The sequence below is a fragment of the Mauremys mutica genome, chromosome 5 (genome assembly GCF_020497125.1).
Source record: "Mauremys mutica isolate MM-2020 ecotype Southern chromosome 5, ASM2049712v1, whole genome shotgun sequence".
Taxonomy (NCBI): Eukaryota; Metazoa; Chordata; order Testudines; family Geoemydidae; genus Mauremys; species Mauremys mutica.
This window is the reverse complement of record NC_059076.1, coordinates 41,144,949-41,172,914: the sequence shown is the minus strand read 5'-3', so window position 1 is coordinate 41,172,914 and position 27,966 is coordinate 41,144,949. Positions and strand designations below refer to the sequence as shown.

The following is a 27,966-nucleotide window of genomic DNA, read 5'->3' as shown; positions in this document are numbered from 1 at the left end:
CAGAGTGGTTACTAATGCCAGCAGAGCAAAGGGATCTGAACCCCAACAGGCCAGAGACTGCTGACCACTCACTAGGGTTACGGGACTCCTGACTCACTAGTCTTTGAGAGGGAAGAGACCATTAATGATCCAACTGGAACATTAGAGTCATAGTGAGGAACTACCAGACGGGGTTAAATGGTGATTGGCTGAATGAAGGAGAAACAGAGGTAACCTTCCCATAACTCCTGCTCAACCGTGATGGTGGTGGGGGAGGGCACTCCAGCACAATGTTCTCTATCATACACACAGTGCAGAATGAGACCTATAATTAAGGTTGCACAATCGTCTCCATTCTTGTCATGTTCAGTTTTTTTTTTAATCATGCCAGATTTGTTTTCTGTCTGGCAACAGATGTTAATGAAAAATTGAACCAAAGTGATTCAGCTATGTTGAAGAACAGCGCTAAAAATGCCCTCACATTTTTTTTATAATATTTTAACAGCTGTAGTATGTTTGTGGTAGACGGCAAAAACTTGAAATTGAATTGCAAAAACTTGAAAAACACCCTGCTTTTTGATAGTTTGGTGCCAATTAGTCATAATTTCTCAAAGTTAACATTTAAAAAAATATATGCTATGTGAGGGCACATGGAACTTTGTAGTAAGCTCTTTCAAAGTTGTGCCAGATTCCAACTGGTTTTGAACATAATTGCACAGATTAGAGATGTTTGTAAGCAGTTCTGTGTTTTTCTCTATGATTAGCATATTTGTGCAAGGAAACTACAAATGAACACAGAAGCATTTCTAACTCTACACGGAGAGTATGACTAAATCACATTACTCTAAACAATCCCTTCCTATACACTTTTTTTCATTTCCCATGTAAATTGTAACTGTGAATTAAAAGTTTGTCACTAAAAATTGGTCTTTTGATGACAATCAGTTCAATATAACAATCACAAGATATGTAACCCTTTTCTTATGAAATCATTTCCTGTGACTCAAATGTTTTTATTCCCCATACACAGTCTTTTCTCAATCAGATACTGTCAGAGATGCATTTTGTTTGTTTGTTTGTCTAAGGGCAGCATCAGTGAGTGAGAGATTAGAGAATGGGGTTGTTATGGTTTGTGCTTACCACAAAAGATCTGCAGTGGAAGCTGTGCAAGGTCATATCTGGCTAAGCAATTAAACAGAAACTCAGCTGAGCCATGGAAAGCTATTTTCTCAAGCTTCACGGGTATATATCTCGAGCCTGGAGTTTCTGCAAATTAATTTCTCCCCTTCCCTCCTCCTAATATATTATCTCTCTGCGTGGTTTTGAAAAGCTAAAGATCCACAAATGCATCAGTTACTTGCAGAATTGTTCATCTAGCTTTAAATTACATTGATCCCCAACCATACAGCAGTTCCAGCCATACTGACATCAGTACTCTAGGAAAAACAATTGGTAATATCTGGTTGTCCTGCATTTGTGCTACATGTCATGCATACAGAGCTTGATTTTTCATCTTTAAAGCTTCCTCTAACCAACACAAACAGATTTGCTGTCAATCAGCATTAGCAAATTCTTGGTACTTTTTTGACTGAAGACATTCAGTATCTTACTATGACCCCCTTTCCCCCAAAAGCTAAATTGTTCTGTTCTGCATAGCCTAACTGCTGACACGAGGACAAGGTTCTCCTTGTCCAATCTGAGGTTGTATAAATTGATGGAACAGTGGTTAGGAGTGTCCTTTGTGCTGTTCCTCACTGCATCCAGGCCTTTTTCTTGGATAACTTCATGAGTCTTCTGTATTCGCAACCACTCATGTGTTCTAAGCATCAACTCACTTTCCGTACTTTTAAAATAAAAGTAAAAAACATTAGTTTTTTATTCCTCTCCAGTTTATTCCTTTCCAGTTTCAGATCTTTATCCTTGACCTTTACTGGATTTCTGTTCTTTAAAAATGCTTTGAACTCCTGAAGAGTGCAAGTTCTCTCTCATTCTAGTACTATAGTGACAAGAATTCATGTTGGAGTCATAGCTCTTTGGATAATACTGAATTTAATAGTGCTGCTGCATCAGGGCGCTACCTCCTGTGCTTGATAATCTAAGAATAGGTCTTTCCATCTCATACCTTCTGTGATCCTTCTGTGAGGACAATTGATTTTAAATATAGTACGTAAAAATATCTGGGCCAGATCCTCAGCTATAGCAAACCTGCACAGAATTCAAGTCGGCTGAAGAGCAAAGAGGATACATAAAACACTGATTTACTTTGCTCCAATCCTCCTGCTGCTCTGTGCAGCAATTCCTCCCTGTCCACTCAGAGTCTAGAACCCATTTCTTAGCAAGGCCATTGAGAAGCTGTTGAAGAGCACTCTCCAACCACATTTCATCTCTGCCAATATCATATGCTTTTCATGGTCATGTTCCACACCATGACATAGACATGGAGATGGTCACACTGGTGAGTAAACACCATTTAGCAGTGGATAAAGGGAAAATGACATATTACCAGATCTCTCAGCAAAGTTTGACATGGTAGATCACATGATATAGCCGACTCTCCTTAGAAATTTGCCAGAAATAGTCAGAAATCTGTTACATTGGTCCTGGGGGATTATGCTAGGATTACGAACCTACATCTCAAGAACTCTCTTGTGGAGTCTTTTAGGGCTCTATTCCCTCCCACATCCCATTTCATATACTTGTACAACCTCTAGGGGAGATTGTGAGATGTCCTTGACTTAAATTACAGCAATACTTAGACAACACCTGACTGTGCATTTTATTCACAATAAATGCAACAGCATATCCCGCAATAGTTCCAGTGCTTGAATGAGATTTGCATCTGAATGAAGGAAGGGTGGCAGATGCTAAACACATGCAAGACACAGGTGATGTTGGAAAGAAGGAAGCATTTGGAGGAGCCAACACCATAACTCTACCTTCAATCAAGTGTACCAGTATCCTTATTGCCAAGGTGGAACTCACTGCTTGTTCTCCTACCCTGTTTTGAAGTCCTCCAAGGCTCTTCACTTTCTAAAACCAAACAGCTGGACTGCTAAATTCTCTAGCAAAAGCTGCTAGAAATTCCTTCCAGGCATATCTAGCTAGAAGGACGTGCCATATTATCACCATGATTATCATACATTTGTGAACTCCAGGATTGATTACATATTGACTATGCACTACATTTGGCAATTAAATGAAAGACTAATAATTCACCACCCATTGGCCTGCCCACTAAGAAGCATAGGTCAAAGTAATGCAAGTGCCTCAAAACTACACTGACTCATCAAATAATGGGTCAGACCAAGAACCTGATTCTGACTGATGTATTCATAGCCCTCAGTGGGCTCTGCTCAGCCTATCTTAGGGACCCCGTTTTCCTCTCCACAATCTAGCCCTAACATGACAACAGTAACTGTTAAGAACAAAAGAGGGGTTGATGTGCTGACAATAGCCATAAGAGCAGAGAAAAGAGCTTTTTGGTGGGTGTGGGGTGTGTGTATATATATATAGCTCCATTCCATAAAAGATTAGAAATCACCACCCACATTACTTCTGTCATGGCAAAATGCAGAATCCATCACTTCCCCACAGTCTTCCCACAATGACTACCTCCCAAGCAGAGTAACTGTATCAATAGACAATACAGTTAGAAATGGAGAACAAGAGGTTTGGCTGTCTCCTCCTATTTCCTATACATATACCTCAGACACTGTAGACTATTTGTTAATCTTATTTATGTATGGTATACGTTAACCTCATTTCTCTTAGGCATTTGAAAAACACAGTGAAGAATGCAATACATATATGTAGAAGACTCCCACTTGGGGTTCATCTTAAATACATTTAAAATGGATAAAAGAGAAATTCATAATGCATCATAAGTGCTACACTTGGACCTGAGTAAGAAAAAAATAAGAATCAATCAACCTGCTCCGAAATGGGAGTGTCTAGCCCAGGGACAGTAAATAGGCAGACCGCGGGCCAACTCCCGGTTGCCAGACACTTTCGAATGGACCCCTAAAACTTTTTATTTACTTATTATTATAATTATTGTTATTATTTTTTATTATTTTCTCTGGAGTTGGACCTTGACTGTACCTTGACCACGAAATTTGGACCTTGACAAAAAAAAATTGACTGCTGTTGGTCTAGCCCATCATTATTTTAGCGGATATCATTCAGCATTCTCCCCATTCTGATATCTAGAATCATCCAATTCTTCTTTGCAAGACAATGGTTTTTTTACTGGTAAAATATCATGACTGATCCACCATATCAAGTGCTTTAACCTTTCAACTTTTTTTCCATTGTCTCATTAAAGGCAGTTCTTTCATTCAGAATCCTACCAGAGAAGCAGTTAATAAATAAAACTCCTTTGTCATCAGCTAAACCTTGCCTTTTCTTCCAGGCAGCTTGGAGGATTAATTGTCTGTCTGAACTGCTTACCTGAATTACAATGGATCTGGGCTTCTCCCTCTCCCAGGTCTTTTAGTTAAAATATGCTGCGTCCTTTCGGAGGGAGGAGGAAGGGGGTTATATGGTAAAAACTTCATCTAGTCCATCTCGTTCACTCCCTCTGGAAAACAAATTAAGCTAATATTGTTTTGGTGGTTCCTGTTCTCCAATTTTTTCCCCTTTTTTTTTTTTTGCGGGAAGATCTCAATGTTGAATTTTTCCCACTTATAATCCCCATAAAAACAAGATCCTTGACAATTTTCATGTTTTTTCTTTTCAGCTCTATGTGCTGGTTAGATTTTTATTTTTTTTTATAAAATTTAAAATGTTAAATGTTCAAAAACAAATACATTTAAAAATTGTTCTGTTTTTTACACATTTTTCAACCAGCAGCCAATTTCTTGTGCTAAATACATAAAGCTTATGTCTTTTTGCCTATACTTCTGCTAATTTAATGAACCTAATCTGCCTGATTTCTCTAACAGGCTTCTCTAATTTGAGGATCATGTGCCCAAACACACTGGTATAAGTTTTATGTAGATAGTTGGCATTAGATACTTAATTAGCAGCATTTAGGGCATCTATAGGCACTCCATACAAACTGTTTTATATCACACTCTCTAGTAACCTACATTAACCTGCATTTTTAAAATGTAACAAGAAACAATAACATTAGTTTCCTGTACTGAAAAATAGCACATTATGAAATTATTTAAATCTTTGCTAAAAAGGCCAGCTAACCCAAACTTATAAAGCAGTCATAATTATTGCTTTAAAAGCACTTGATCCAGTAATAAAGCATCACAAAGAATCTCAAATATAATGCACTTCCATTAGCAACAGTATTACTTAAGTTACTTTAAATATGTCTTTAAGTTCTAAATGCAAGTAAAAGAAACAACACTTAGGGCAACAACACAATTTAGTGTCATTAACATTACTCAAGCAATTTCAACACAACCATGTTCAGATAGTGGTGTTATTTATTCATGTGGGGGTGGGTGGAGGAAAAGACATGAGTGAGAGAGAAAGTACAATAAAAATCCTGACTGTTATTATCTGGACAATTTCTGCTCACCTATATAAAATAATCTGGAATGAAATAAATTTTTCATAAACTTTTGGCATCTAGTTCTTACTACATTTCAATACATGCTCTCCTTGGAAATCAAATTTTGGGATCCTCTTTGATTCTTTCACAAATCTACTGGGAGGCCATTTAATCAATATTTAAATGTCTTGTGTTATTTTAAGGCATGTTCTTTGTGTTAATGACTTTTCACTCACACACCAGTAAGCTATTATGGAAGGCTTTTAGGGAGAACATACCAAGTTTCAGCCTGTATAGCAACCACAACTCCTGTTGACTTTAATGAGCATTGCAACTACTTACATTAGACTCCAGGTCTTGATGAGGTCACATTTCTATATCAGTAAATGGAAGATATGCACTACATATGTGTGATAATTTGAAAATGATAGGTTGTAGGTAGATCATGATAACAAATAATATATCATGACAATCCTAAGGATAAAATTCTTGCTGCACTGGGAAAACAAATACCTTAGGGTCAAAATCTGCCATTGGATGTAAACTGAGAGCTCTCATTCACTGTAGTGAGATTTGCACATCTTCATCCAAAGAAAGAATTTGGTCTTTAAAAAGTATTCTAAGCTTCAACATCTTTGCTCACTTCCCCAAGTCAGTATGTAATCATGAATATGTTTCCAAACAAGAAATATATTGGTATTTGTTTAAATGAACCAGATACTTTTAATAAGGCTTCTTTTTTCTGTATCATGTACATGGTGTGTATACTTTTATATAAACTCAAAAATAAATGGCCTTCTAACTCTAAAGCACAAAAGACTGAAATTTTACATTCAAGACAGTTTGTTAACAATCTTAGCATACAAATAAATTTGCTCTTCTGGAGAAATTAATTTGAAGCCACTTGTGTTTAAAAAATCTATATATAGTACAAAAAAAAACAAAAAATCAATAATTCCATCAAACATAAAATTCAGAAAATTTCATCCCACTGTACTTCTCACTAAAAGTGATTTGTGTCATATTATATTTATTAATTATAAGGCAATTTTTCTCTTGCAAAAATTGATAATAAAATCATCCATTTTTACATCTGTGGCTTATTAACTGAACACAAGGGAAAATGTTGTAAAATATCTAGGTTTTTCAATTGAAACTGTGATTTATAATGAAGCATTATATGGAACATCGTGAAAGTGGTATTCCATCATACACAGAATAGTTAGCACCTGATTGTCAAGTTTATGAGCTATGACCAATGGCATGACAACTCTTAGAATGTTTCATGAAATCACAAATCATCCATGATGCTCTCTGGCTGAAAACCTTGAATAAAAATTGAAAGAACATCCAAACAAAATCATATTCTGTATCAAAGCTGGGTTAACCCTTCATTACCTATTAGTCTTTAATAGCTACTAGGGAAAGTTTCAACTATTGTAGCAGTAATATGCAAAGTGGTTTACAAGGTGAGAAGGCTTAGGTGTCTAGCTGAGGTTGGCAGAGGGTGCCAATGAGAAACTGCAGATGACTAATGCTCTGGTAGCTCATCTGCTAACTAACACAGGGTGATAAAAACATATCACCTTGGTGCTCCACACACAACGCTGGATCCAGTTCATTACATGAGCTAATTAAAAAGTCTTAGGGACTGAGACAGGGGGCTGTTAGCAGCTACAAAAAAGCTCCTTTTGGGAGCCAGCACGCTGGTCAAATAGAACATGCAAAGCAGTGGATAGTTAGAGTAAGAGGGAGTTAGGTAGTCTGATTGGAAGGTTAGTGGGGATCACTTGCACCTGTTGGGAGTCTGATGTGCTAATAGCTCACCAGCTGGACAGCTTGGCTAAGAAAGCAAGCAGTATAAAAGTGTGTGTGTGTGTGTGTGTGTGTGTGTGTGTGTGTGTGTGTGTGTGTGTGTGTGTGTGTGTGTGTGTGTGTGTGTGTGTGTGTGTGTGTGTGTGTGTGTGTGTGTGTGTGTGTGTGTGTGTGTGTGTGTGTGTGTGTGTGTGTGTGTGATGTTAATTACCTGTCAGAGGCTCCAGAGGGAAACAACTTACAGGGCCAGGTTCTTAGCTGGCACAGCTCCATTGAATTAAATGGCACTATGCAAATATACTCTGAGGATCTGGTTATTTTAGGAGATGGGGGGGTGTTTGTTTTCCAAGCCCTTTAATAGACCCCAAATACAATATACTCCCATATATCTGAAATGCTTTTAGCCGAATCTCCATGTTATCTGAATCTCTTCCTTCTCTCCCAGCATGAGATATGTGCTACAGAGGGCATGTATCTCATGCTGGGGAACACGGAAGGGATTTGGATAATGTGGCCATTCAGCTAATAGAATTGAGACCTCCAGCCACAACTGTGGGGAGCATGACTATGAGCCCCCGGCCACCCTGCTGCTGAATGGCTCCTCATAGACTTTAAGGTCAGAAGGAACCATTATGATCATCTAGTCTGACCCCTGCACAATGCATGCCACAGAATCTCACCCATCCACTCCTGTAACAAACCCCTAACCTATGTCTGAGTTACTGAAGTCCTCAAATCATGGTTTGAAGATCTCAAGGTGCAAAGAATCCTCCAGCAAGTGACCTATGCCCCATGCTGCAGAGGAAGGCAAAAACCTCCAGGGCCTCTGCCAATCTGCCCTGGAGGAAAATTCCTTCCCGACCCCAAATATGGCGATCAGTTAAACCCTGAGCATGTGGGCAAGACTCACCAGCCAGCACTCAGGAAAGAATTCTCTGTAGTAACTCAGATTCCACCCCATCTAACATCCCATCACAGGCCATTGGGCATATTTACCTGCTAATAATCAAAGATCAATTAATTGCCAAAATTAGGCTATCCCATCATACCATCCCCTCCATAAACTTATCAAGCTTAGTCTCAAAGCCAGATATGTCTTTTGCCCCCACTACTCCCCTTGGAAGGCTGTTCCAGAACTTCACTCCTCAAATAGTTAGAAACCTTCATCTAATTTCAAGTCTAAACTTCCTAGTGTTCAGTTTATATCCATTTGTTCTTGTGTACACATTGGTACTAAGCTTAAATAATTCCTCTCCCTCCCTGATATTTATCCCTCTGATATATTTATAGAGAGCAATCGTATCTCCCCTCGGCCTTCTTTTGGTTAGGCTAAACAAGCCAAGCTCTTTGAGTCTCCTTTCATAAGACAGATTTTCCATTCAGTGCAGGGAGCCCTTTGCAGCATCATTGTCATGGGAAGGAGTGAATGGGGCAGAGGGCTCCCTGTGTTGCTGCAGGGCCAGTGACAATTGCTCCCTGCTGAAGCAAGGTGCAGGGTAGGTTGCAGTCTGGGGGTGGGGGCGCAGAGGGGAGTAGAGGCCTTTCTGAAAGTCTCTGCTTTGCCCTTTCAGGACCATAGCGCCCCCACCCGCCCCTGGCATCTGCAGGGATTGGGTGTCACTGGCTCTGTGACTGCACAAAGAGCCCTCTGCAGCCCTGCTATCACGGGAGCGAGTAAGCATTCACGGGGAGAGTGAAAAGAAGACAAGCCCCCAGCCATAGGGGAGGCTACCCTGATGCTGAATGGCTCCTGCCCTCTTGATTACCCAAATAAAACCCATGCTGTTAGAATTTGGGGTTGGAGGTTTGCTGTACTTATGAAACTCAGCCCATGCTCACCCAGTGGTAGTTTGTTCACATTACTGAGAAGCTGTTGAACTATTCCTCAAAGCTAGAGGAACCAGACAGCAAGTGTGAAAAAGTGGGGCGTTATAGGTGCCTATATAAGAAAAAGCCCCAAATATCAGGGCTGTTCCTATAAAATCAGGACATCTGGTCACTCTACTCACAGTCAACATACCATGGAACACTCTCTTCCTTACCCTGGAGTTTTAAGGGATGATATAAAAGGGTATGAAGCCATCTGCTGTGGAGCTGCTTGGAGGTTCATATTTGTCAAACACAAACATCCAGATGATTTTTCGAGAGTGGGGTTTATTTGCCTCCAGTCCTTATGAATCAAGCTGCAAGGGTTCAGTTTGCAAACTCATTTATTGCTGAATCTGCAGAGTTTGCACAGATCTAGTCATAACCCTATAATCAAAAGTGTCTTACTTTTTTTGTTTATTTTTACTTTCAGTATATACATTATGCATTAGCCTAGCCCTGATAGCTTCCATTTATTTACGGCTCTCACCCATGTTGGCAGCAACAAGGTTTTCCACTGTGTACCTCTGCAGATTAAATCCTCCTGCTTCTTTATTGCCACTCTGCTCTTGGTTCAGTAGCACGATGCCAATATCAGTTTTAGCTTAACCTTCACTTTTATTTTGTGTTCTTTATGTCTTATTCATATATTTAATAGCATCGTTATCTACATGTGCCTTCTACTGATGCAATTATAGTACTAGTTCCGAGTCTACGGTAGTGCCCTTTTGAATAATCTAGCAGTAGTCCTAGGAAATGATGTGTACACGTGATTCTGAGATAGTAAGCCAGAGCCTTGTATTGAACTGAAATCCATGTTGTGCAGACAAGAAACACATTGACTATAAAAACACAGCGAAAGGAATAGAATTTATTCCTTGCAGTCCAAATACATGTTTTTATTGAGAATGACTTAGCTATTTCTAGAAGAGACAGTCTGGGCACCAGACACTGTAGCTGAAACACCATTAATTCAAATGCAGAAAGCCAGATATTACATTATCATTGTATTGTTCATTAGCAGCAATTGGCTTTTGAAACAGTATCCTTAACGATCAATATTTATCTTTCTTATCATTGGTCCACAAGCACAGGGCTGGCCTTACCATGAGGTAAACTGAGGCAGCCGCCTCAGGTGCCAGACTGTGGTGGGGTGCAACTAGGACCAAGAGTGTAGAAAATTGTGTCTACTGCTGGTGCGTATGTATTCTTTCTGCTCTAGATGCACAGAGATGGTGGAGTTCTCTGCTGGAAGAAGGAGGGCAAAAGAGACATAACAGGCAGGCAGGAGAAAAGGTGAGAGGGAATAACAGAAAGCAACAGGAGCTGCAGGGGGAGAGAGAGAAGGGGTACGTCTACACTACGGGATTATTCCGAATTTGCATAAACCGGTTTTGTAAAACAGAATTTATAAAATCGGGTGGAGCGCAGCCATACTAAGCACATTAAATCGGTGGTGTGCGTCCATGGTCCGTGGCTAGCGTCGATTTCTGGAGCGTTGCACTGTGGGTAGCTATTCCCTAGCTATCCCATAGTTCCCGCAGCCTCCCCCGCCCCTTGGAACTTCCGGGTTGAGATCCCAGTGCCTGATGGGGCAAAAATCATTGTCGCGGGTGGTTCTGGGTAAATGTCGTCAGTCACTCCTTCGTCTGGGAAAGCAACGGCAGACAAGCATTTCGCGCCTTTTTCCCCTGGATTGCCCTGGCAGATGCCATAGCATGGCAATCATGGAGCTTTTTTTGCCGTTTGTGACTCTCACCGTATGTGTACTAGATGCCGCTCACAGAGGCGATTCAGCATCGCTACACAGAAGCATGCTTTTGCTTTTGCATGACAGCAGAGATGGTTACTAGCCATATTGCACCATCCAAACCCTTCCATAAATTGGAACTGAGATGATCATGGCTACCAGTCCTTTTGTACCATTTGCTGCTAGTGCCCCTGGTCAATCAGCCAGGGGCGCAAAAGCCAAGAGTGGTTACTAGCCATATTGCACCTTCCATCGTTTTTGTACCATTGGCTGCTGTCATAAGTGCCCCTGGCCGATCAGCCAGGGGCGCAAAAGCAAAAATTGGGAATGACTCCCTGAGTCAATCCCTCCTTTTTGGTATCTAAAAATAGAATCAGTGCTGCCTAATATAGGCAAGTGTGCTAGAGAACCACCTGCTCTGTGTCAGAGCCCGCAGAAATTATTATCTGTATGCTATTCACAGGGGGTGCTCCTGTAACAACCCCACCTGTTGATTCCGTTCTTCCCCCAGCCTTTCTTGGCTACCGTAGCATTGTCCCCCCACTTGTGTGATGAATTAATAAAGAATGCAGGAATAAGACACACTGACTTGTTAGTGAGAAATGAGTGGAAGGCAGCCTCCAGCTGCTATGATAGTCCAGACAGGACATTAAGCAGTGTGTAGGAGAGAAGCCCAGCATCCCACTGCTAGTCCAGGGGCAACTGAATCTTTTCTTTACACATGAAGGGTGGGGGCTGATGGAGCTCAGCCCCCTGTTGCTATGATGAGGATGGTTACCAGCCATATTGCACCATCCATCCACCAGAAAAAATTAGGGCCAATAGGCTGATGACGAGGACGGTTACCAGTCCTTTTGTACCATCAGCTGAGGCTGATGATGAGGATGGATTTCCATCATTTTGTACGATCAGCTTATGCTGATGATGAGGATGGATTTCCATCCTTTTGTACCATCAGCCGCCCATGGCGGGGGGGGGGAGCAAGGATGTTGGTGTTGAGTGCTGCACTATCGCGTCTATCTGCAGCATTCAGTAAAGATAGGGTGACATGTAAAAGAGTCAGAGGATTGTTTTACCTTTCGCTTCTGGGGGTGGGTGGGGGGGGGGTGAGTAGATTGCCAAGCTATGCCCTGACCCGCGGGCACTGTGTTTGACCCTAGAAGCATTTGGAGCTCAGCCAAGAATGCAAATAATTTTAGGAGGCTGCAGGAACTGTGGGATAGCTTCAGTCCTCCAGTCCATGCGCATCCATTTGATTCTTTGGCTTTCCGTTACGCTTGTCATGCTGCAGTGCGCTGAGTCCCTGCTATGGCGTCTGTCTGGAGATTTTTAAAAAAGGATTCTGAATTTCATCTTCTGTAACGGAGCGCTGATAGAACGGATAGAACGGATTTGCCTGCCCTTACAGCGATCACATCCGCATTGGTCCATGCGGGAGCCTCTTTTTTTTATTTTGATTTCGGACTGCATCGCCACCCGTGCTGATCGGAGCTCCACGCTGGGCAAAACAGGAAATATTCAAAAGTTCGCGGGGCTTTTCCTGTTTTACCTGACCACTGCATCCGAGTTCAGATTGCGGTCCAGAGCGGTCACTGGTGCACTGTGGGATAGCTCCCGGAGGCCAATACCGTCGATCAGCGTCCACACTAACCCTAATCTGATATGTTAATACCGATACTAGCGTTACTCCTCTCGTTAGGGAGGAGTACAGAAACCGGTTTAAAGAGCCATTAAAATCGATATAAGGTGCCTCCTAGTGTGGACGGTTTTGGCGTTAAATCGGTTTTACGCTCCTAAAACCGATTTAAACGCCTAGTGTAGACCAGGCCAAGGAGGAGCCTCTTATGTACCTGTCTAGCATCCCCAGGAGCCTGGACTGATTAACACCAGCTTCTCAGGGAGCTTCCTGTTTCCTGCTGCTTCCTTGAACCCACTTGAGGAGAACAAGGCAGTCAACTGAAGTAGTAGGCGATAGTTAGGACCTTAAGACACTGATATCTTCCCTCACTCAGCCCTGCTACCAGCCTGCTTATTTGTCCCCTTCAATTGAGTGCTGAGAGCCACTATAGAACAGCACAGAACAGCAGTCATGAGTGAAAGAAGAAAACACCCCTCTGGGGCAGCATTGAGAAAAAGAAACAAAGCAAAGGAAGCTTTTCTATCTAAGCAGGAAGGAGCTCTCCTGAGATACATAGACACAAATGTTCACAGTGAGCCTTCCAGCCCCATTGAGGATTGGAGTGGTGAGGAGATGCCTGATCTTCCAGTTAGTCAGAATGCAGGTGACCTGGCAGCTACTGCAGCATCCATATCTCCATCTCAAATGGATGTAACCATGCACAATCCTGAAGAAAAGTGTAGATCAGAGAAGAGTGTGATGGAGGCACAAGAAACAGCTGCTGCTGAGTTTAGTTCCTTCAGTCTAGATGATCCATGACTGTGGACTCACTTGAGCAGTAGCCTGAGGGACTTCCTTGTACTGCATTGGCCACAACAAGTGAAAACTTCATGTTCCCCAAGACAATGAAAATAGAAGTTTCCATCCAACACATTACTGGTGTGAAATCCCCACTGGTGACAAAGTGGAGAGGTCATGGCTTATGTACTAAAAACCCAGAATGCTGCATGCTGTTTTTGTTGCAAACTCCTCCAGTCTAATGTTCCAGCCACATTGGGTTCTAGAGGGACAAAGGACTGGAAAAATCTGGCTAGAAATCTGGCATGCCATGAGAAGGCAGCAAATCACCAGAGAGCATTCCATAGGTGGAAAGAGCTTGAGATGAGACTAAGGTTAAAGGCCATCATAGATAATCAGCATCAAGAGAAGATTGCATCAGAGTCTCTTTACTGGCAAAATGTTCTGAAAAGGCTCATTGCCGTTCTGAGAATGCTTGCTACCCAAAACCTAGCACTGTGTGGCACTTCAGATCAGCTGTATGTGCCAAAGAATGGAAACTTCCTTAAAATTGTGGAGCTGATGGCTGAGTTTGATGCTGTACTCCAGGAGCATCTAAGAAGAGTCACCACCCAAGAAATGTACACACACCACTACCTTGGGAAAACAATTCAAAATGAGATCATACAGTTACTGGAAACAAAAGTCAAACAGAAGATCGTGTCAGATCTGAAGTCAGCAAGATATTATTCTGTTATTCTGGACTGCACACCTGACATCAGCCATATGGAACAAATGACTTTAATGGTGCGTTTTTTAACAACAACAGAACATAGTGAAAATGTCCCTGCAATGGTGATTGTCAGAGAGAATTTTCTAGAATGTATTGACATTGATGATACTAAAGGAGCTGGTATGACAAATGTGCTTCTTAAAAAGCTGGAAGATATGGGAATTGCGATAGCTGACATGAGAAGTCAGGGCTACGATAAATAGTGCCAACATGAGAGGAAAGAACAGGGGAGTGCAGACATGGATCCGAGAGTTAAACCCTCAGCTTTTTTTGTCCCATGCAGTTCTCGTTCATTGAACTTGGTGGTCAGTGATGCAACATCAGCTTCTAGTGAGTCTGCTGATTTTTTTAATGTAATTCAAAGCATCTATGTATTTTTCTCTGCATCAACTCTTAGATGTCAAATTTTGAAGCAACATCTGGGAACATCCTCTCTGACACTGAAACCACTGAGTCCCACATGATGGAAAAGTCGAGTGGAGATGATAAAGCCTATCAAACACCGAATTGGGAAGATAGATGATGCCATCGTTGCCATTTTGGAGGATAATGCTATGACAGGAATGGTTTGTGAGAGAACAGTGGCAGAGGGAAATGGAATCACCAGAAACATACATAACTTCAAATTTCTGTGTGGCTTAGTGTTGTGGCATGACATACTGTTTGAAATAAATGTTGTAAGCAAGAGACTCCAAGGTGTTGACCTTGATATATCTGGAGCAATGGAACAACTGGACAAAGCAAAGTCATACCTACAGTGTTACCGGTCAGGTGAGGGATTTCAAAATGTTCTGAAGAGTACACAGAAGTTTGCAGAGGAACTTCACACTGAAGCTATTTTCCCACCCATTCAAGAATACAAGAGTCACCGAAGAAGACATTTTGATTACGAGGCACGGGATAGTCCCATAAGAGACCTCAAACAACAATTCAAAGTTGAATTCTTTAACCAGGTGCTAGATTGTGCAATACAGTCAGTTGAAGAACATTTCATGCAGCTCAAGGAACACAGCAGTATATTTGGGATGTTGTATGATATTCCAAAACTCCTCACTATACCTGAAGAAGACCTACACCAGCAATTCAGGGCACTAGAGACAGTGTTGACACATGATGACATGCGCGATATTGATGCAAGTGATTTAGGTGATGACTGAAAGCCCTTTCAAGATACATTTCAGCAGGATCAGCTCCAAAGACTGTTCTGGAATATATGTGTACAAATAAGATGACCACCCTCGTTCCAAATGCTTTTGTTGCTCTATGCATACTTCTAACACTTCCTGTAACAGTTGCCAGTGGAGAACACAGCTTCTCCAAGCTGAAGTTAATAAAAACACATCTACGCTCCACAATGACACCGGAGAGGTTGGTTGGCCTCTAGAGCATGAGCATGAGCTGGTTGGCCTCTAGAGCCAATAGAGCATGAGCTGGCCCAGACTCTGGACCTTCAGCAGGAAGCAGTTCAAATCTTTGCAACCAAGAAGGCACGGAAAGCACCACTTGATTATTCAAACAGATAAAAATGCCAGTGTTTACTATGCAGACAAGAAAAGTTACATTTGCTGTTCAGGCGTTTGAAAGTTAAGTGTTACTTAAAATTTTTGAACAATGCATTTTAAGTTGTAAGTTCTCCTTTATAGGGCTAGGTAGCAGAGCAGTACCATGAGAGGAGTAGAACAGGAAGAAGGCAGAATTGAGACCTTTCAAAGTTTTGGCCCAAGCAAGGGGGCATGGAGGTGTCATTTGAGCTCCCTGCCTCAGGCGCCAAAATGTTGTGGGCCAGCCCTGCACAAGCAGTACCCAAAAAAATTACTGGCCCTACCAGCATTTTTACTGGGATGTCGGGGTTTGTAACCCTATATTGGATTAGTCTGCCCTGGACTTCAATGGATGAGAGTCTTCTCACCTATTAAAATGGTTTATATGGTATTTTTGTTTTGCGGTTGAATATCAACTTTGTAAGACATCTCCATAGTTCCACAAAACTTAAATAAAAAGGACTGTTCATTATTGTTACTGCTGCTCTGGCTCCCTCTTCAAGGGAAATATGTGAAGACATTTTATTCCATAAAGTATGGGTTTATTTTTTCATGAAAATATGCCATTGTTCATGGAGAACGATTCAAATTTCTCATGGCATTAAATTTTAAACACGTATTTTAATGCTTAGTTTCAATCAAATAATGTCTTATAAAGGCTAGGAATGTCTTTCAATATGTGCTTGAAGCTAAAAAACAAAGAATTTCTACTCACTTTTTGCTTGTTCGAGTTTCACTTTCAAAATTTAGAAGAAAATCAAAGGATAAGTTGTATATAGCTTGTGCAAAAACAAAACAAATATCCATATCATTAACTGAAACATTCTGGAACTACTACTGTAGAAAAGTTTTTTCATCAAAGTAAAATATGCTGCAGCATGTTATACAGATGAAAATTCTCTGGTTTAATGCTCCAGCATTTATCGTTTAGTAGTCTGGCATAACATGAAAAGGATCGTCCAACACTTGCAGTTTGGACTGGCACACAACTAACTAACTGCAATGTAGTGCAAAAGTTTGTGTTAGCCTCAATATATTGCATTCTATGTAGAGTAATTCTCACATTAAAGTGTGTCAGAATAGTTCACAGAAATCATTCCTCTTGGACAATCAGTGAAGCCATAGCCTTTCTGTCCTGAGGAGCACTAAACAATTCAAAAGTTGCGAACAAAAGGCACTCTTAAGAAATTAGAAGAACAGGAGCTTTCCTGTCTCCTTCCATATTTGTTAACATAGTTTTAGCTTTCTGGTTTGAAGCATTGTAGGGAACAGATCTTTGTAAGTGTGCTAGATGAGTTGTGTTACATGCTGAGGCACTGAAGTTTTATATGCAAGCAGCTTGGGTGCAGCTTGCATTGCTGAGGCCCTCGTGCCATGCCAAACTAAGTCCCTCCTGAAACCTGACCGTCGTTCTCCAGTTCCACTTACCATACCACATTCTCCACTTCTGAATCCTTGTACGGCTGCTAAAACAAAATGCCTGCTCTGTAGACCAGCCAAGCAGTTCTCAAACTGTGGGTCGGGATCCCAAAGTTGTTCACAGCCCTGTTTTAATGGGGTCACTAGGGCTGGCATTAGACTTGCTGGGGCCTAGGGCTGAAGCTGAAGTCCAAGCCCCACTACCCAGGGTGGATGCTGAAGCCAGAGGGATTCAGCCCAGAGTGGTTCAACTCAGGCTTCTGCTTCAGCCCAGGGTGGAGGGGCTTAGGTTACAACCCCTGCCCAGGGCCAAAGTCCTCAAGCTTTTCCCCCTCCCACTCAGTGGGAGTCGGGCTTTGGCCCCACTGCCTGGGGTGGTGGAGCTCAGGATTCAGCCCCCTTTTCCAGGGCCGTGGAGTAATTTTTGTTGTCAGAAGGGGGTCACAGTGCAATGAAAGAAATCCTGGACTGGCCCATTAGGAGTGGTATGGGGAAGTGAGAAAAAGATTTTGAAAATGGAGCTTAGGCTCCTAAGTAACTTATGGTATGTCTACATAGGAACTAGACACCCATGGCTAGCCTGTGCCAGCCAACTTGGGCTCACAGAACTTGGGTTGGAGCCTGGGCTCTAGGACCCAGTAAGTGTCACAGTGCCCTAACCACCAGGCTACCGGATCATTCTCATGCTTGATTTCCCTTTTTGTCACATAACTGTTTCACTGTGGATAAATATTTAAATAGCCATTAGGCCAAAGAGAGACAGTGGTTTGGGCACCCACATGGGAAGCTGTGGGTCCAATCCTCTGCTGCCATCACCCTTTAATTATTTATTCTCAGGGTAACGGCTTCAATAGGAGAAATTGAGAGAACCCCACATCAGAACATCCTATAGCTTGGTGGTTAAAGCCCTCTCCTGAGAGGTGGAAGATGTTGTGTTCAGATCCTTTCTCCCCTCTGGCAGAGAGAGAATTGAACCTGAGTCTCCTGCATCCCAGGTGACTGCTCTAACTACTGGGATCAAAGTTATAAGGCAGGCAACAGCACCTCCTCTTCCTTCAGCTGCAGGATATTCAGGGAAGAAGGGAAGGAAACGATTGGGGAAGACCAGTAGATCAAATTTAGGCGGGAAATTAAATGAAGAGCAAAAGAAGACAGGAGATAAATTATTTTCAAAAGGAATAATAATCTTTTTTATTTCAAACTAACAATAACTGAAAGTACGTGCAATAGTTTCTTAATGTTATGTTTCCAGTTTCCAAGAAATAGCAGTAGCCAGCCCAGATAAATTATGTGATTGGAAATAGAAAGAGAAGGAGGTCTACATGGTTGCAAGTAGAAGGGGAAGTGGCATGTTCAAACATGACTGTGACGGAAATGGTCTACAATGCAATCTCTCTGTGCTATGATGCAGTGAATATTATAAAAAAGTTTGAAAACCCCTGCTGTAGATCATATGGCTCTTAAAGATAGGTCTAGGCCATGCAGTTCAGATCTGGAATATGATCTGAATCTAAGCCTTCCCACTATTTGGTCTGTTCAGATTCATAGTACTGATTCATGCTAGTTGAAGAAATAATTGTTAAATTCAGATTTAAGGGTCTAGATCCAAAATTGCCCAATATTCTAAGTGGTTGGATCTTAGCAGTCTGTATCAGGCCCATCTCTAATTGCTATCTATAATATGCTGAGTTATGTTTGTTTCTTTTTTTCTGTAACATCATGTACCTGTAATCAGGGCCGGCTCCAGGCACCAGCGGAGGAAGCATGTGCCTGGGGCGGCACATGCTAAGAGGTGGCATTCCGTCCATTCTTGGGGTGGCACAGTCCAGGCGGCTTTTTTTTTTTTTTTTCGCTTTGGCAGTTTGGGCGGCAGTCAGAATGGCGCTTTTTTTTTTTTTTTTTTTGCTTGGGGCAGCAAAATGGTAGAGCTGGCCCTGCCTGTAATAGATTCTTGGGTGGCAGGGTTCCCTAGTGGTTAGCACACACATACACACCGCAGTAGTGGGGGGTAGTAGTAGCAGAGCCCAAGCCAACCCATTCCACCAGACTCCAACTGCCCTAAGAGGATCAATAGCATTTGGCCTCCAAGAGGGACCTCTGAGTTACCTTCTGAACTGGGTTGCTCCCTTTTCAACCCTGTCTCCAGTTGGAGCATGCTCTGTAGGGCTGGAGAGGTAGGGCTAGGTGGGCCTGGTACTGTCCTTTAACCCCTTCTTACCCAGTGTGGGGTTTGAATACCCCATGACCGTACCCCATTTGTAAAGTTAGAAGACCTCATGATAAAAAACCGATATGTACAACAGAACCTCCCTAATCCATACTTTGCTATTTTATACGCTTTATACTTGGCTCAGAAAAGGACTACCTCCGTCTACTTCTCAAACTATATATAATATCTAAGGGCTGCAGTGAGTGCATTCATTTTTTTTTTACAGTCTATGCTGCAAAACATTTGTGAGCATATTATGAAATACCATAAATGATTAAAATTAAACTAAGGGTATCCAAATAAATGAGCATATATTTTGTGCACTATTATATTTTAAAATTAATTATTTTATTAATGTAGGTAACTCTCAATGACTCTCTAGTCATAAATGTGAATTAGCAAGGCTGTACTGTACATAGTTCATAAATACATATTTTCTTTAAAAATAAAAATATCAGCTGCAACATATGAATTCTTTAATATAAGAAGCTTTGCATGTGTCTTCCCAGCAGTACATCCCCAGAGTAATGTGCATCATAAACAAATATGTCTGTGGTATTATAAAGTGTAATTCCACTGTATTTGTTATTAGGGTAGGGAATAGGGTTTCCCATATGTTTCCATCATTATTTCTGTTGTAACTGGAAACATGCTGCAAGTACATTATCCTGAAATAAAAGCTACCCATAGGTACTGTAAATATTGCTAGGTGGGTTAGATTGGCTCTCTCTTAAAAGCTGGCAGGGTTTTGGTTTTGAACAGTGAGGTGAAGGGCACATTTTCAAAGCCAGGCACAGGGAGCTTAAGCCTAAAAATCCTGTGACTAATTAAATACACCATGACTTGTCTACTGAGTCTAATGGAACCTATGCTGATGTACAAGTTGGTTTCGTAGGTCTGAGAGGATGCTGTGGAAAGTTTAGATATCTCCAAATATGTGGATAAAATTACTCACAACTGAGTTTTCCTCTCTCCCCCTGCTCCTTTCCCATATTTTATAAAGGGTGAGAACAAATTGTCACATATTGTCAAAGTGTTAATGTTGGTTTTATATTAGACTAGGCTGCAGGTGAGGGGAGACAGTTGTTATTTATCACTTATATTGGGGACTACCTCGGGAGGATTCATCTATTTTGGGCTCCATTGTCCTGGTTGTTCTACACACATAGTAAATGACAGTCACTGTGAGAGTAGAATAAAGTATTTCAGTGGGACTGCCACCGACTAGTGCTTTTGCTTGTACTGTTGTCTGTGTTAAAGACATTCTGAATAAAATAACTTGAAACAGTTAAATTGACCAAAAGCATTTGTGGGGAAATTTTCACTGAATCATGTATTTTCAGAAGCTGTTTGTTCTTACTCCCCTTGCCTGTTCCATTAGACAATATCATGCATTATGCTAGAGTAAAAGAACAACCCTGGGAAACGTGAAAAGCCACGGTTCACTGGAGGATATAAAAAAGCCTGAACAGCGCTTAACCTAGTTATACTAAAAAGAATATTCTGCGCTTTAGTAACTCCTTGGAGATAGAGGCTGAAATTTCTGCCATTAATCTGAATACAAACTGGCTTGTCTTCTCTGCATCTAAATATCCTGACTCTCAAAAACATCAGTGGTTTACAATGCAACCAACTTAGTAATGTCTGAAAGAAAATTAGAAGATTCAGCAGCAGTTAATGTAGTTTCTAGGGCAGGCCGATAACAGAATAGCAAGTATGGTTTATAAAAAAGCACTGAAAGGATTAAAAATATAGGGTCTTAAAAATCAACAGACTGGCAGCACCAGTGTTACATGTATGACTCTAGCCATGAGTAGTGGAAATGGTATTTTGAAGAACTGAGAGAACATGAGGAAGCCTTCCTGATTAAAAAATCTGGTGAATTTTTTTCAGTACAAAAACTCGCTCTATGAGGCGTGGTTACCAAAACACTATGAGGGTGTAGATGTTTAAGACTTTTAAATTTTGTGATTTTTCCTTTAGCAACTTGTTAGTGGTGCAAAATTCATCTGTGGGACTCCTTTAAATATGACATAAGATATCTAAAGAATGTTAAACAGTTCTCTTCTGACATGGGTAGAACCCAATGTGAAATATTTGTAACAACTCTCATAGAACAGTAATGCACAGTCTGCTGACCATCGGCTTCTCTGATTAAAGGCAAAGATACCTTTGCTCATACTTAGAATATCCTACTTAACAAGTAGCTCCATACATTACAATAGGAGTACTCATAATGTACTACTCATCATGAGAAGGGGCAGTGATGGATTAGCCATTGGGCCAACACAGCCTGTGCCCAGGAATTTTGGCCAATTGGGGGCCCCCCTGCGCCCCAACTCTACTCCCCATCAGGAATGCCAGGCGGGCGGAGCATGTCAAGCCCCTGATCCCATTTCCTTGGCAGGAGTGCTGTGGAGAGGTAATGGGGGGACTGCAGGCAGGAGGGATGGGGAAGGGCCCTCACTTGCTCTGGCTGTGGCCCCCAAAAACCCCTAATCCACCTTTGAGTAGGGATGGCAGAATCTGGAATTAAAAGTGAGACTGATTTCAGTATTGATACTGCCAAATATTCAAAAATCATGAGTCAACTTCCCCCAAATCATGACAGTGACTTAAAAATATTTAAAATAATAATAAAATTGAGGTTCTTTTTGTTGGCCTTCTGGTTTGTGTCTTTAGGGTACACTTGTTTCATATTCTCAAGCTTTTCTCTGTAACTTTTTTTTTTTAAATAAAAGCTGATATTCTCGTGCAGCCTATTGACTCCAACAGCTTGGGCTTTAAGAAAAATACCATGTATGGTGAGTCTCCCAAGAAAATCTAAGAGGTATTCCCCCTTTGCAGCGATGCACTGCTAATCTTTTAATCTTTTAACAGAGGGCTTAAACAAAAATGTTCCATATTAGCTTGTGACTAACCCTGCATACCAGATGTGTGTGCTAATAGAGGTAGGAGAAAGAATGGGGAATTTTTAACTTATTTTTCCATTTAAACATAAAGCTTTTCCAATAGCCAAGTAAGGAAGAACTACTTAGCAAACATGTGCACTTGCTAGAAATATTTATACTTTGTTCCTGAATAACAAACTTTGTGTATTGATAGCATCGCACGGAATTCAACTTTAGTAACTTAAGCAGCTATAAATGAAGATCTTGTATGGAAATAAGCACATCTTTCCCCCAGGAAATATTTTGAAAATGTCTGACAATTGGTGCAATTGAGTGCATTCCAATGGCAAAAAAAGTTGTTCTTCAGAAGCAAGTATAGGAGCCATAGAAGTAAGTCATCTCTGTCAGAGATGATTTAGCAGTGTCGAGAGAAAGAGTGAGCTCCATCAGAAGCAGGGAAATTCATCCAAACCATCTTCACTCTGTTGGAGAATTTTAAGGGACTTTCAGGAACCCCCTGCTGACTTCAGATGGAAGAACATAATCATGATCATAATTACTTACGCAGACTTACTTCACTAAGGGCCTGACTTTCATTGATGTTAAAGAGCTTTGGATCAGGTAAACTAACTAACTATCTTGGCCACTTTTCTGTGAAAAATTATGCACTAGTAAGCTAGTAATTAATTTGCTAAGGACAAAAATACCCTCTCCTGAAAAGTTTGTATTTATTCATTTGTTGAAATCTCAGATTAAGGGCAGAACAGGGGAGCTTGTGACCAAAGGTTTCACCCACAAGTGACAAGGCGTCAGTCTTATAGCGATGGGTAAATACATGTTCTGAAAATAAGTGGCTGCTTAGCCTATATTTTCAGATCAAGCTCTATTTCTTTTTAACCAGGACATCACAATAGATTTTACAGAATGAGCTGTTATACCATCAGGTGGAGTTTTGATGGAAGAAATGTAATTTACTTACTCCAGCTGGAGATGTAAGTATTAGATGACTTCAGGCTTGTCTTATTTGTCTGAAGATTATTAAGAGGGCATGAGTCTTTCACTATGTTTGAGTATGCCTGATAGGTTTTCCCAAGGCTTGTAAAACTCATAAGCTATAGAACTAACATTCAAGGGAATTTCTAGATTTTGTGCAGAAGGAAGGTAAGGAAATGAATTAGCTCAATTAGAATTATATTTTATTCTTAGTTACAAAATCCAGGCAACATCTGAAAGCAATGTGTCCGAAAAATATTTAAAACGAGATCCCTTAGTAGATGAAACACTAAATTAGAGATATGGGTGGTGGTTTAGCCGTTGCTTCTAGGGTGACATTTACATAATTTTTTCAATGGGATGCTTATTTGGTGGATGAAACTGAGGCTACATCTACATGTAGCGCTAAGGGTACAATTCCCATCTGGCACAGACATACTCACGCTAGCTCTCATTGAGCTAGAACAATAAAAATACTAGTGTAGTCAAAATAACACAGGCAGCAGTGAATGGCAGCATGGGCTAGCTGCCCTGAGTATGAGCCTACTCAGACCCTGTGGGTACATACCTGGGGCAGCTAGCAGGGCCGGCTCAGGCTTTTTTGCCACCCCAAGTGGAAAATGGGGAAAAAAAAGTCCGAGAGGGACTGAGGGACCCACCTAGGGTGACCAGAGAGCAAGTGAGAAAAATTGGGATGGGGGGAGGGGGGTAATAGAAGCCTATATAAGAAAAAGACCCAAAAATCGGGACTGTCCCTATAAAATCAGGACATCTGGTCACCCTAGGTCACCTGCTGCTGAATTGCCACCGAAGACCCGGACATGCTGCCCCTTCCCATTGGCCGCTCCAAGCACCTGCTTCGTTCACTGCTGCCTGGAGCCGGCCCTGGCAGCTAGCCCATGCTGCCATTTGCCACTGCCTCTGCTATTGAGGCTAAACTGCTATTTTTAATCTGCTACTTCAGTGAGTGCTAGCATGAGTGTCTCTACAGGAGCTGGGATTCACACCCTACCTCCAAGTGTAGACATAGCCTGAAAGAGACAGTTTTAAGAAAAGGGGACATGTGAGGATGCAACAGAAAGTTTTCTTTCACATGGTCAGTGAGAAAGGATCCTGTGACAGATACCTGGTCCTGGATAACTGTGGCTCAGTCCTTTGTGAAAACCCGATACTAGAAACTTGAGGGTGTCTGTATCAGGTAAATAAAGAGAAACAGTGTGTTATCTTTGACACCAGACTATACAGGTCCTCCAAATTCACTGCTATTCTCTGAAGCAGAAAATATGCTTGGAATTACTGAATCTTTGGTGATTCAGCTTTCATGTACCAGACTGAAAGATTTAGCCTTTGTAAATATGGGAATCACTGCGGGGAGGTTGATGTATTTTAGGCCAGAAGAAATGTTATGATCATTTGGTCTGATTTCTTGCGTAATGCGGGACATAGATTTTTCATTCAATAATTCCTGCATCAAGCCTATAACTTCTAGTTGGGGTACAGCATATTTTCCAGCCATTGGATCTTGTTATGGCATTTATATGCTAGGTCACTCCCCATTTAGGTACTCATGGCTAGATCCACAAAGACTTAGAAGTTGTGTGACTGTTCTCATGGTACCAGGACTATGAGTCATCTTATCCCCCCATCCCTCCCCCACCCACCACCTCCAGTGTGAGAGAAACTTGGTTGTGGTTAACTGGATGTCAGCTGCCTGACACCACCATCCTGTTAACCATTCAAGCACCCACCTCTGGAATGTGCCAGCCCTTACTTTACCTTGCAGGTTAACAATAGGTGCACCCCAGTCCTGCGTCTCTTTGGAACATTCCCCTGTAGTGTCTGGCCCTTTATCTACTGAAAACTCACAGAAATATCAGGTCTACTTTCCCCAAGAGAACAGTGTATGCACCAGCTTCCATGATTCAACTCAGGATCAGCATCATGCTTAATACCACAACACATAGATATATTTATAGTCAAAACATCAATATGTTTATTACCAAAGATAAAAAGACAGTGAATAAGGATAATGGAAACAAAAGGTAACATCTAAAACAAATTCACAACACAGTTTCTAAAGTCTAAACAGGCTAACTTGTCTAAAGAAATCTTATCTGACCCAAAGTCTTTTGCAGAGTTTCCAGACATGGCTGATTGTGATTCCATTTTCATCAGTGTAAATGAACTACCTATTTACTTCCTAAGTGCAAGATGACAAGGTGTTTATTACCCAAATATAGTCCAGTAAATCTTTGAAGTATATCTCAGGATAATGTTCTCTTCGCCCACTGTGTTTTTATACCTGTTAGTGCCTTTCTGTTGACTTCACATCTCTCTGCTGACTTTGTATGTAAATATGCATGCACTGGGTTAGTTTTCCATGCTTAATTTACATATCAACAGGGAGACAGGTGAATAAACGTTCTTTGTTTTACAGGAAACCTGTTTCTCTACCTTTGCTGTAATACAGACTCTAAGAACATATATCAGTATACGTACATAACTCCTTACATAGTATTTCTATATCACCATAATAACAATGACCATGGTAATGCTGGATTTTAAGACTTCACACAACATTCTTTGGTGAACCAGAATGTACATACCTGAATCAAGATATTCTTGTAACACCTTTGCCAGTTGAGGGTTTCTTAGGTCACACATTGTAATATTGAATTGTTTAGAGGTTTGTTAATGCTCCTTCATGATTATTCTGTGATCTGATGGCATTTTCTCTGGCCTTTGTACACGCCAGATTGTTCTTGAGTTTGCTTAAACCATTTGGTTTGCAGGTAGAATATTTCCATTTGAACCATTCCACTAGTTAGTTTAGCATTCATGATTCCCTGATTTGACTGGGGATCTGGCTAGCAGTTTATTGCAGAGGGTGAGAGTGCTGGGCAGCAGCCGGTGAACCAGCACTCTAGTCCAGCAACTCCAATTAGTTGTCTGGGAGTAAACCTACCAATGATAGCTATGTCGAATTGACAGACTGGGGACATGCTGGAGAGTGCAATAAGACTAATTGACTCATTATCCCAGAAAGTAGAAAAGGACACAGGGAAGAAGCAGAAGGGGGAGAGGAAGCCTCCCTACTTGACTTTGATAGCCATAGCCAAGAGAGATCTTGGAGGGAGAGCTCTTCTCCCTCTCCTATCCTTGGTCTAAGGGTCTGGGAAATTATATGTTATTGTAGATAAGGTGCTGCACAATGCTGTAAAGGTGACAGCAGAACATTGTAAATGAACTGCTCATAGTGTTCACTAGCAAAGAGTGTCCAAGCAGTCTGCGTGTGTTGAAGAAGATACGAGAGGAGGTTTCACCCTCTTACAGAGCATGCTTTTCCATGGAGTCCACCATCTGGGAGCGTGATGGATAGAGTAAGGATATCACTAGAGTTCAGGATAGATTATCCTCTGTGAGAAAGAAAGAAAGAAAGAACAATTGCACATGAAAGTGGCCTGTTAAATTTTGTTATACCTAGCAGCTGTAGCTCTGGCTGATGGAGACCACAAGAAGATCTTGATCTGCATATTTAGGAATTTTTCTTCTTGTCAAGTCACTGTTCTCTCTTGAAGCTTTGGGGAATGATGAGTGATTTCTTTTTTTGTGTTGATAATGCGACCAGGATATCCAAGCAGCTGGACTGCCTGTGAAGTATGAATGGCTATCTCCAAGAATTATGGAGCTTTCATCAGCAAGTCATCTAGGCAGCGATAGATTTAATTTCCTTCTTCCCATAGCTTGGCTCTCAAGATTACCATTAATTTGAAGAAGGGTTTGGAAGCTGATAAGAGACCAAAGGGCATAGTACAAACTGAGTGTATTTCCCTTGTATTGTGAACCCCAGGAAGTGTGGTGCACTCATGGATCATGACATTCAGGTAAGCTTCCTTAAGTACTGCAAGACAGCCTTATGGAGGGAAGAAAGGAGGAATGAAGAAACTGATGCTTCTCTAAACTATTCTTACACATCCTCAAACATACATAAGGCTAGCACTGCATCAAAAACAATTGTCATGGCAGGGCTTCTTGTCTTCAAGACTTTGACAACTACAACTCTCAGAATGGCCTACTACAGTATGGGATTCCAGAGGAAGCTTTTGCATGGATTACAGCAACAGACACTAGTATGCTCAGTGAGTTTGCTTTCTGTGAAAGAACATCAAAGAAAAACATTGTGTTGGAACAAACTGATGAGAGACTGCCTAATTGTAGAGACTGCAGTTCCCACACTGCATTACACTTTACAGGCTGCAGCCAGATGTCTAACTGAAATCAGTTGAAGACAAAGAGGGCCTACATATAATTTTGGTTTCTGTAAAATAGAAACATTACTAGATGTAAGAAAGTAGTGCAAAGGAGATTCTCTGTGATATGATTATATTATTCATAATTCTGAAGAGAAAACAATAGTCCATTCTGTACAAAGCCATGAAAATGCAAATCTTGTACTGACTTTAATGCATATTGTCATGTACTTATAAAAAGATAGGAATTTACTAGATGATCATGTTGTCAGATGTATTCTTAATTACAGTGCAAAAATGAAAAATTGTGATCACTTCACCTGTTGTTGGGATTGATGATCTCCTCTTCTGTACACCATGCTGAAGCAAAATTAGCAAAATTGCTCTTCCCATTCTATCTGGCAATTTCCCCTCTTCCCAGAGCATCTGGAAGCTCCTCTGCAGAAACAAAATATGTTTGCATAGCCCATAGCCCTGTGCTGCTGGCTAGAAGAAGCAGATATTAGGAATTGCATGCTTCCCCAGAAAATCTCTTCATCAAAGCACAGCTGAAGTT

The 27,966-nt window shown here is 41.2% G+C and overlaps 1 protein-coding gene and 1 long non-coding RNA gene across 3 annotated transcripts in view; one reads left to right on the top strand and one right to left on the bottom strand.

The window, feature by feature from the left end:
* LOC123372070 (bifunctional heparan sulfate N-deacetylase/N-sulfotransferase 4-like) overlaps window positions 1-27,966 on the top strand; it is a 189,028-nt gene that overhangs the window by 27,410 nt on the left and 133,652 nt on the right. The window lies entirely within an intron of this gene.
* LOC123372071 lies at window positions 961-27,821 on the bottom strand. Of its 2 annotated transcripts, none has more exons than XR_006580078.1 (3): window positions 27,731-27,821; window positions 4,429-4,558; window positions 961-1,822 (listed from the first exon to the last, which is right to left on the bottom strand). It is a non-coding gene; the product is annotated as an uncharacterized LOC123372071 (long non-coding RNA). The 2 variants fall into 2 exon arrangements; XR_006580077.1 differs by lacking the exon at window positions 27,731-27,821 and adding an exon at window positions 5,516-5,623.